Source organism: Pinus tabuliformis, chromosome 2_2 (assembly GCF_031772625.1).
Source record: "Pinus tabuliformis cultivar Carrire ecotype Pingquan chromosome 2_2, CPIR1, whole genome shotgun sequence".
Taxonomy (NCBI): Eukaryota; Viridiplantae; Streptophyta; class Pinopsida; order Pinales; family Pinaceae; genus Pinus; species Pinus tabuliformis.
The window spans coordinates 515,963,081-515,975,134 of record NC_142300.1 but is presented as its reverse complement, the minus strand read 5'-3'; the positions used below and the strand labels follow the sequence as shown (position 1 = coordinate 515,975,134).

The window sequence follows — 12,054 nt, the reverse complement described above, 5'->3', positions numbered from 1 at the left end:
AAATCTTATGATTAATATATTTTATTGATGTGTGGGTTAAAATGAATCTATTTGAAATTCCTTCCCTAACTAATAAAAAATTTAAAAAACTAGATCGATTTCTTGACTTTTATTCTTTTAGAGATTTTGGCACGCCATATTTATGTATGGAAATTAATGCGTATGGGTGTCTACATGTTGATGGGTGGGGATTGGGGAAGTCTCTGCCACCGGAAGTGTAACAACGGGGGCAACTACTCCGAACGCCGTCCCCTCGAATTTCGCTGAGACTCTTGACGAGGTCGCGAGATCGGAGGTTATGTAAATGTAGACGTCCAGCGCGGAAGTGTGTGCCGTAGAGGACTGTTTCTTTTATTGTGTCCCGAGACCCGGCCTTATATCATCAGTACTCATCTGTCTGTATTGCAGTATTTTGGAATTCAGAGTATCCGCTGCAATGATGTATCAAACGCAACCTCCGGAGGTGTGGCGATCTTCACGGGATTTGATCTCCGGAAGTAGTGACAAGCAGGACCCAAGCTCCAGAACGTCGAGCTGGTCGAAGCAAATAAGGCGGCAGGGCGCCGGCAATTACTTGCACAAGGAAGGAGAATATGGGGAGGAGTGGCTGCAGGAGGTGCTGGGGCGATACCACTCACATTACGATGGGGAAAGAGAGTGCAAGTGCTCATCCGTTCTTCTGCAGCACGTTGAGGCACCGGTGAGCGTTGTGTGGTCGCTGGTTCGGAGATTCGACAACCCCCAAATCTATAAGAACTTCATCCGCACCTGTTGCATTCGGGGTGAGGGCGATTCGAAGCTCAAGGTCGGCTGCCTCAGGGAGGTTGAAGTGGTCTCTGGTCTGCCTGCTACCTCGAGCACTGAGCGACTAGACATTCTGGACGAGGAGCAGCATATTCTGAGCTTCAGCATCGTGGGAGGCGAACACAGGCTCAAGAATTATCGATCCATCACAACTCTGCATGAGAGGCTTATAAATGGAAAACCCGGAACCATTGTGATCGAATCGTACGTGGTGGATGTGCCACAAGGGAATACAAAAGAGGAGGCATGTTTATTCGTAGAGACCATCATTGAATCCAATCTTCGCTCCTTGGCTCGAGTCTCCCAGCGCCTAGTCAACACAGAGCGCCGCTTATAGTCTCGCAGGCCGCAGTACCGGTTCTGAAGATTTGTCTATTCATTCCTTTTTTCTATGAGAAGTAACATCTCTGCTTACCGCTTAAGGGTCTTCTTAGCTGCTTCTATGCCACGGATAAGGAAGCGTTTTCCTATTGTAATTATTGTTGCCGAGAAGATTTTGATACTCACGTTTTAAACATACAAACATTTTATACTACTGTTCATTTATACCGTTCTGTACAAATATAATTCAGTGTAATAAAAAATTGCTTTGAAACTGAAATTGTAAAAATGTTCACAAATATTATGAAGTATATATCATATGATATTACCTTAATTGTTAAGGGTATATGTTTTTTTTAACAGGTTATTCATTTAAAACAGAGGGGTAGAGTATGTATGTCTTAGTAGAGTTAGCGGTCAAATCACTACTAAGAGATGGGTCTCTTGTCTCACAAAACTTGAGTGGGCCTAATGGTTAAGAGCATGTGTTTCCTCCTAAGAGGTCACAAATTCAAAACCAGAAAAATATAATATATATGCTTCTTAGAATTAGCAGTCAAATCACTAAGGAGAAGTGAGTCTCTTGTCCAACAAAAAAATCACTAAGGAGAAGTGAATGTCTTGTCCAACAAAAAAATCTCATATAAGTGTCTTATTTTTTAACCAATTTTATTTCAAATTAAATAAAAATTTAAAAATATTATAAAATTAAATAAAAATCTAACTAAATTTAAAAATTAGAAACTAGAAACTGTAATTTTTTAAAACATTAAATCCATTCAGATCTATCTTAGTCTCTGCAGCCACGTTAACGCACTTTAAATGCATTCCTCTTGAATTTAACTTTTTGTTGGCCGCTTTTAACATTTGTCCCCATAAAAGTTGCAGCGCATTTTACTCGTCGACGATTAGGGGAGATGATGTAACGTTGGGATATGTAGATTATTTTCATTATTCAATTTTACAATTACAAAGAAGTAGGTAGGTTATCTTCATTATTCATCTTTAAAATTTAATACAAGTTATTTTTATTATTTATTTTTAAATTATAAAAGGTAGGTAGGTTATCTTCATTATTCATTTTAATGCCGGTAAGTTATTTCATCATTGATCTTTAAAATTATAGGGGCAGATAAGTTATTTTCATTATTCATCTTTAAAATTACAACGAAGTAGATAAGTTATCTTCATTATTCATCTTTAGAATTTAATACAAGTTATTTTCATCATTTATCTTTAAATTTACAAAAAGCAAGTAAATTATCTTCATTATTCATCTTTAAAAATTAATTATCTATATATAATAAGTCAAAGTTCAAAAAAATATATATTATTTTACTTTATTTTAATGTTTACTAATAATACAGTACTATCCCACCACAAAAAAAAACACACATATATGATTAATTCAAAATTTCATACAACTCTAATAAAATTCCACTTTGAAATTAATGAAAAACAATTTTGAATATACTTTATGCAGAAATGTAATAACCATAAAAAGTGTTGGTGTATTCGTTTATCTTTAATCCAAGGTAAAAATATTTTAATCGTGTATCTATTTCCCTGCTTAATCCCAAAAAAAACTTCTATTTCGAGCACAATTCCAGTTAATTGTTTAAAGCTTATTTAAATATCTTAATTTTTGATTTTGTATAACTTTTTTTAGAATTTATAAAAGTTACTTTCAAAAATTGCACATTACAGTTATAAAAGTTAATTATATTATATTTTTAAATTAAATTTATTTAAAATTGATAACTTTTTATTAAATCTATAAATTTAAATTATAAAATTTATATAAAATATAATTTCAAATATTTCAAATTTAAATTTATTTATTTAGGTCCCCCCTCATTATCGGCGAAGCTGTGCGCGGGCGGATGGACATTTGATTGAAGGCATTGCTTCATTATTCTTTATATTTGTTACTTCTGTGACTTCGAAAAAGCCAAAGGCACTATGATCATTCCGTAAAGTAAAAGTTTATGATTAAAAATGATAATGGCTACCATCAAAGAGGTGGCCTTGCATATATGTTTACGAGATGTAAACAATATTTTATCAATTTAACATACCTGAGCATGGGAAATAACGATAAATAAATATTTATATTATAATTTTATTGGGTTGTTGTTAATTACATAAATGGATACGTATGTAAAATATAAATTACTAAAGATGACTATTTAAGTATAAATTAAAAATATTACAATTATGATTTATTAGTAAATGTGATAAAAAAATAAAAATTTGTTAATATTTATTATAGGGGTAGGTAAAATTATATATGTATATTCTTAATAGAGTATTAATTATCAATAATAATTATTAGGTGGATGGTAGAGATTTTTAATATTTTTAATTATTAGGTGGATGGTAGTGATTTAATATATTTTTAATAGAATTTATAAATTAAAGTTGAAATTTATCTTAAAAATAATTATGTTTTTTTTTACTTTTTTAATTTTTTTATGCTACATGTTTTTTCTATATATATTATTTTTTTAATAAATAATAATGTAATTACACTTTAGTTACATTTTATGATATCAGATAACCTCAATATTAAAAATAAAAATGAAAATAATAGAAACAAACTCATGAGGTTGTAAATTGAATCCTCATGAGGTTGTAAATTGAATCCTCATGAGAACCCCTAAAGTGGGGTTCTCGAATGAACACGAATGGAGTTGTTGTTCAAAGTGCTAAGCAGCTCTAGTTCAAATCGAATTCAAATGCTCCCTAACACAATGTTCTTTGGATGTGTTGTGGAAAATATTCCTTGCACTTTCCACCTGCTATGGTAAACACGTGTGAAAATATTCATTCGTGTTCATTCGAGAAAAATATTCAAAACGTGGTTATTTCAATTTATAAATGCTACTATAACTGTTATTGGATATTTTAACGTGTGTCCATATATTATTGTGAACCATATATTATTGTGAAGATCATCTATAATATTTGTATTTTAATTTTTAAAATGAATTTAATTGTCAGGTTACTCTTTAAATTCAATTGTGAATTTTCATTAAGGCTAATCATAGATATAGTACATGGAGAGAGATATTTGGGCTTCATCTCCCAAGGTCTTTTCATATTCCAAGTCTTTTTATTTTCTATTTACACTATTTTACACATATTCACCAAATCTCAATGGTTATGTGTCAACATTCCCCCCTTAATCTGAAGGGATGTTGGTGAGTCCAAGAATCGTTCTAAATCTTTTGAACTTTTCTCTTCCAAGCACTTTGGTGAAAATGTCTCCAATCTTCTCATTTGTGGAATAGTGGCGTAGATGGATTGTCTTGGCCTCAACATGATGTCAAATCAGATGGTATTTTTTATTGATGTGCTTCGTTCGATTATGGAACTTTAGGTTCTTGGCCAACTTTATTGCAGAAGTCTTATCAATTATGAGTGGAGTTTAATGCACTTATTTCACATGCAAATCTTCCAAAACTTTCCTGAGCCACACAATTTCCTTTGTTGCTTCAAAGGCTGCCACATATTCTGCCTCTATTGTGGAATCTACTGGAACTAATTGTTTGTGTGACATCCAAGAGACAACTCTTGATCCAAGACTCATAGCATAACCTGAAGTAGATACCCCAGCTTCTTTGTCTCTATCAAAGCCTGAATCCGAGTACCCAATCAAACTGAAGTCACCCACTTGTGTATACTTAATTCCAAAGTCTTGAGTTCCCTTCAAGTACTTTAGAACTCTTTTCGCAACAAACCAATGTCCCGCACAAGGCTTTTGCATAAATCTGGAGAGGATTCCAATAATAAATGAAATGTCTTCTCTTGTAGTAGTGAGGTAGTTGAGGCTTCCTACAAGCTGTCTATACTTTGTTGCATCCTCAAATTATTTTTCTTTAGTGGATGTGAGTTTTAAGTTCTGTTTCATTGGAGTAGTCAAAGGATTACACTCAGCCATGCCAAAATTTTTCAACATATCTCCAATGTACTTCTTCTGAGAGAGGAATATAAACTTTGAATGTTGAGTTACTTCAATACCAAGATAGTAGTGAACATACCATAACTCTGTCATTTCAAAACCTTTCTGCAATTCATTCTTTATGGATGCAATATAGCTCTCATTGTTCCTATCATCAAAAGATCATCTACATACACCACAAGATATACAACTATTTTTCCAACTTTCTTGACAAAGAAAGTTGCATCATCAAGATCACAATGTTTGAAGTTGAGTTTCAGAAGATGCTCTGTTAACTTCTCATACCAAGCTCGCAATGGATGCTTGAGGCTATACAAGGATTTTACAAGCTTGCATACTTTATGTTCCTTTTGGATGGGACATGAAAACATTCTCTTTGAGATATCCATTTAAGAAAATAATTTTTGAAACATTTGATGGATTTTCCAACAGTTCTGAGCTACCAAGGCAAAGAGTGTCCGGATTGTAGCCCATTTTATTGTGGGGGGGAAATTCTCCTCATAGTCGATCCCTTCCTTCTGTGCAAAACCTTTTTCCACAATCTTCTCTTTGTGATTTTCAAGTGAGCCATCTGTTTTATGCTTGTTCTTGTAGACCCACTTGTAGCCTATTGGTTTGGTTCCCAATGGAGGATCCACCAGCTTCCAAGTGTCATTCTTTATCAAGGCATCATACTCTTTCCGCATTGCTTTTTTCCATTCATCATGAGAAAAGACTTCTTTGAAGGAAGTTGGTTCAAAATCTACAGACAAATTTAGTTCACAATTACAAGAAACATTCATATCAATGGGTGAATCAGAATTGTGTACATGACCTCCATTTTTCCTGGTTGAATTTCATGTTCCTGTATTTCCAACCTCATCGAGATGAACACTTTCAAGTGTCTTTGTCAACCATTTTGGAGGACCTTTCTGAGATGGTCCAGGCTGCTAAGTTGATTCAGTTGGGGCTGAATCAAGATTGAGTCTCCCAATTCTGTCAATCACATCACTTAGTGTCATCAGTGGCTGAAGGTTCATGTGGAGGAGAGAGTGCTTCAGAAGAAGATTCTACAGATTGATCTAGTATAGAAATCCCCCCTTCAAGATGTGGAATATCATTATCAAATTCTTAAAAAGACTTGAGATATCTGAATCTATCCAAGCGATCAAGTTGCTGCTCAACAACATTTTTAGCCTTGCAAGATTCAAGAAATATCACATCTGTAGATACTACAAACTTCTTATTAACTTCATCATAGAGACAATATTCTTTGGAGGTATTTGAATACCCTAAGAAGATACACTTACGACTCCTTGCACCAAGTTTGTTTCTTTGTTCCTTAGGTACCAAGGTATAGCAAGTGGAACTAAAGACCCTGAGATGCTTTATTGAAGGAATGTGTCCATACCACATTTCATAAGGAGTCTTGTTTCTAATAGCGTTACATGGACACCTATTCTTTACATACAGAACACATAGAACTGCATCAACCCAAAACATCAATTTTACATTCTTGGAAAACATCATGGAATGCACCATATTTAAGATTGTCTTGTTCATTCTTTCATCAACTCCATTTCGCTGGGGATTATAAGGCACAATTGTGTGATGTTTGATCCCATGCTGGCGAAGATAGTTTTTAAATTCATTTGAAGTGTATTCATTTCCATTATCAGTGCGAATAGAGCCAATATGAGATTGTGCATCATTTTCGATCCATGCATGAAAGTTCTTGAATGTTTGAAAAACATCAAATTTGTTCTTTAATAAATAAACCCAACACATTCTGGTGTAGTCACCAATAAATGTCATCATATATTTATTTTCATTTGCAGAAGGAACATGCATTGGGCCACACAAGTCTGAATGAATAAGTTCAAGTTTTCTTTGTGCTCTAGGATGTTAATCATGAGAATACTATTTGTTGTGCTTTCCTAAGATACAAGCATCACATTGCTTAAGTTTCCTAGGAATTGTAGGAAAACCAATAACACCACTTTTCTTCAACATACGAAGGTTGTCATAATCCAAGTGTCGAAATCTAACATGCCATAAAATACTTCATGGAAATGTACCTTCATCATAATGAGAATTGTATGAGAAGTTTTTTGCACGAGCAGAGGTACCTTGCATATTCATAAGTCTTTATTATTCTATCCCTGTCATGACAAGTGAGTGTTCTGATGTTTTTTTACCTCAACCTTGCCATCAAACATATGAATGGAGTGTCCTTGCTGGAGGATCTGGACCAAAGACAACAAGTTTCTCCTCAGCTCTGGGGGATATAAAACATCATGCAGAAGAAAGTCTAGAAGACCATGCAATTTGAGCTTGATTGTGCCAAGCCCCGATGGCTTGCATTTTGACTTATCTGCAAAGTATACTGCTTCATCAAAATTGTCAGTAAATTTTTCAAAAAAATATCTTCTAAAAGTCCAGTGGAAAGTTTCTCATGAATCAAGCAACCAATCATTTTTCCAAGAAGCAAGTGAAGCATTAAACAAGTCTTCAATTACTCTAATATTACAATGTGCCACATCATAGTGAGCGGATTAGGGTGCTTTACGTTTTCCTTTGTCATTGGTTTTAACTTTGGCTTCATTTCTTTCCTTCTTATTCTGTCCCAAGACAAATTACATGTGGATGCATCATGTCCATCTCTATTGCAACGTATGCAATGAAGATCAAACTTTTCTCCTTGGAACTCTCTTCCCCCCTTGCCTCTAAAATTCCTTCTTGCTCTACCTCTTCAGCCACCTCTTTCTCTAGAATAATATTGTGCATGATTCTTTTCTTTATGTGAAAGACACACAATTTCTTCATAAGATTAAGGAGTTTTCTTCTTCCCAAAAGCCTTTTCTCTCTTAGCAAACTTCTTCCCAAGGGAGTCAAAGGTAATCTCCTTGAGGTTTCCACCTGCTTGCAATGACTCAAGATAATTTGAATAAGTAGGATATAGTGCTTTGACATAAGCTATGAGAGGAATGTCTATTTGAACACCAGTGGTTTTGATATCATGCATAATAAATCTTACTTTTGAGGCTAAAGCAAGAGGGTCGTCATTTTTCAATTCAAAACTAAACAATTTAATAATTAATTGGACAACTTCACTTTGAGAGTGTGAGTCATATACTTCCTTCAAATTTTGTAAGGCTTCAAAAACATTTGAAAATGGTGAAATATGGCGACTGACCTCTTCATTTATAGATGCTGCAATCAAGGCATAGGCCTTGATTTTCTCATTTTCCCAAATGGAAATCTCCTTATGGGAGGTGAGCTTTGCAGGTTCATTATCTCCTTCCCCTACACAAACTCCTTTCCACAACTCATTGAAAATGAGAGTGTGTTTTATCTTCCTTGACTATTCAGGATAATGAAAAATTACTCCAACAATAAATGTCAACGAATGCATTGTACTCTGCTGCAAATATAAAAAAAATTCACTTCCGATGTAAAAAAACTGCACTCTAGTAGCAATATTATGAAAAATCGAATTCTTATTGGTAATATATGACAGATGTAATATTTGGGGGAGGGTTATATGGGGAAGGCAAGTATATGAGGGAGGCAACATATGAGGGGAGGGTTTCGTTACAAACAAATCATAAACGAGGTAGGTGGGGCAAAGTTATGATTGTCAGGACACGTTATATAATAAAAAACAGTAATATGTGGGCGACATAGTAATAAACGGTACGTTATATATTAAAAATGCCATGTATTAAAAAAACTGGGAGTGGGATTCAACGTATGGATGAGAACTGTAGTTGACGAACGTATGGACCGGTGGAGAGTGGTAATGCAGTGGCACCATAGTGGAGGTATGACTGTGGGACGAGGCAACCAACGGTTCCACTGCGCAATGGGGGGAGACGACGTATGGTGGTTGGTAAGTGGTGGGAGATCAACTAGAGTGTTCAACCTATCACAGTCATATTAAAAAAAATGCAGGAGGTATGGTATAACAGTTAAGGGAGGAGGCGATATGTTCCGTCGCGCAATGGGGAGAGCAGCATGGTATGGCGAGAGAGCAATGTGGTATACGGTGTGGAGAAGTGTGGTATGGGTCAGGCGTTGGGTCGTGTTAACCAACTGCAAGTAACACAACGTTCAACAACATAAAGTTAATAACACAGTGATAGCACAACGTTAGTAACATGGCGCCACAACGTTCAATATATAACACAATGTTATTAACAGGGCATTAATAACACAACGTTCAACATATAACACATAACTCAATGTAATACCACCATCAATAACTCAGACGACGCTGCAGTTTGAATGCCACAATCGTAAAAATTTACATGCCACATATCAGTACGCTATTCGCCCAACATGGGGAGGCTCACTGCACTAAAACACTTACAGGCAGCATAGATTCGATCCTCCAGCAACATAGATTTTGGTGTAGATTAGCGCTTACCTCATAGAATGGAGCAATGGAAGGGGCGTCAGTTTTGCGAGATAGGCAGAACATAGGCAGGATGGAGATAATAATATATGATTTTTATATAAAATATTTTGTACTATATTTTAATTTATTCATTAAATTAATTTTGAGATATTATATAAATTATTGAATATTTTTACATTTCCTATACACTACGGGATAACACCTAATACCTAAATTTAATAAATTATTTTGTTAAGTTAAAGTGAATTGATAAATTATTTATGTATTGACAAATAAATGTAATTTCTAACGTAATTTTGACAGAAATTTCAAAGTGAAAATTGGAATAGAAATCATACATAAATATGTGAAAACACTTATAAAATAATAATCCATTATCAATACTCTAACAAGCCCCCAAAAATATATATATATATAGTTTATGAGTTCCAAAAATACATACATCTCACACATATAATTATCATAATTCATTTAAAGGGAAAAAAATTCACAGCACTAATAGATGCACTTAATAAAAATTCCTTTGAAATTTTCTAACGTTGACATCAACGGTGTTGAACATACCTCAACAAAATAATGTATCATAGATTAAAAAAACTAATTCATTGCGATGAATTTAAAAAACTAATTCAATCTCTCGACTTTCATTCTTTTGCAGATTTTGGCACGCCATATTTATGAATGGTAATTTATGCGCATGGGTGTTTACATGTCCATGGATGGAGATTTGGGAAATCTCTGCCCCCGAGAGTATAACAAGCATACCAGCTAGGGAAAGTTGCAACCGGCAGCCAATAAATATTATGTTATTGGGCCATTAATGCATCAGATTTATTGGTTGCCAGTACCTTATGTTTGGTATAGGGTATTTAATGCTTCGAGTATGGCTTTCTTTATATGCATACCCATACATGGTCATCGTCTTTCTGGCAACGGTTACGGTTTCAACTTCAGCGGTTAGATTAATCGCTCTGACCCACACAACTCCATAATTCGTACTTCTATCACATCAGTTGGTTAATGCAGTTTTAATCTCAATGCCATTGTCCACCATTTCAAACCTCCCTCTTCACTATTTCAAATTGGCAATGGCGCCCAATTTTTTTGAAATTAATTTATTTTGATCTCAAACTGGTGCGCAAATATTTTGTTATCCTTCCTTTGGTATCCACTCATATAGCAACCTGGTCGAGGAGCTGAGCCAGTCCATACCCAGAAGTTTGGAATTTTTCGTGTCTTGTTGAAATAGTCTGCATCATCTCGTTGGTGGATTAACTTCTGTTCATTTTCTCTCTCATTCTCATGATGTTATTTATGTTTGATATAATTTGGTGGAGAAAAGTAATCAAGACAAACGAAATACAAAGACGCCCTTTACCAGGCCAAGAGTCTGTAGGCCCAGAGGCTGAATGGCAAGTATGACATCTCGGACTACCTGCTCGGACGCGCATCTTCTCCTCCGAGAGTGACTGATTTCGTGGGTTCTGTGGAGATCAAGATGACCGAAGACAGCCGCTGCCGAGGACTCTACGCCACCCAAGAAATAAGGACCGGGCAGCTCTTGCTGGTAAGCAACACCGTCGCAGTTGCTTATAAGAGCGTCTCTATGGCCATGTTTCAAGTGGACAACAGGCGTAAAATGAACAACACATCTCAGGAAGATCTTGTGGCCACAGTAGTCTGTGCTGCCAGGAAATCACAGAGATTGCTCCATCAAATTTATACTTTATTCTATTCCTCTACACCCAGCAACCTTTAGTTCCTGCCATAGATCTATTTAAGACAGACGATCAAATCCTTGCTGGCCAAGAAGTAAAAAATGAAAATTTTCAAGTGGATGTCAACTGTATTCGGGAAATTGTAAGGCTGGACTCATTGGATCGAGGCGTAGAGACTTTTGTTTCAAAATCCAAAATAAAGGAAGTCGGACTTGGTTTGCGAGCACTGAAATATACCAGACTCTGGCTGTTGTCGTCCCTCATTAATGATTCCTACCTGCGGAACTTGAGTTGGCTGGTAGTCGGAAATGCCATGTTTATACATGTTTCCAAGCCCATTGGGAGAGAAGAGATCATTGTTCCTTACTTTGATACCTCCTTCCCTTGCTGTAGCACCAAGCCAAGTGAAAGAACTGGGGTTTTAAGGGTAAGTGTAAGAGATGCATTTTGAAGCACTCTTTGAGGAAATCTCTGGACCCTATAGTTAGGGTAAGGGTTGAACAATTGTATAACATAAAATGAATTGATTGCTGGAAGGTCTCATTAACTTTTGAACCATATAAATCTTCTGGAACAAGAAAAATTTGCGAAGCCTTTCCCAAAAGAAGAGATCATCCAGAGTTCCCATGTTTTGAAAACGGAAGAAGAGAAGCTCTGGATTCGTGCATCATTTTCGTCTGTATACCTCCTATCCACAATGTTGAGAGGCTTCGTTCCTTCCAGTGAGAAACTTATGGAGGCTATTCATGGCACCATGCTCGACAACGTACTAAATATGGCCATGGCAGTAGGGAAGTTAAAGAATTTCTGGCATTGGATGGTGGATGAAAATGAAGGAATTAATGCAC

At 35.5% G+C, this 12,054-nt stretch overlaps 1 pseudogene; it reads left to right on the top strand.

Annotated features, from left to right (window-relative positions):
- The first annotated feature begins 370 nt into the window (after positions 1-370).
- On the top strand, positions 371-1,314 carry LOC149193610 (abscisic acid receptor PYL10 pseudogene; annotated as a pseudogene).
- The last annotated feature ends 10,740 nt before the right edge of the window (positions 1,315-12,054 follow it).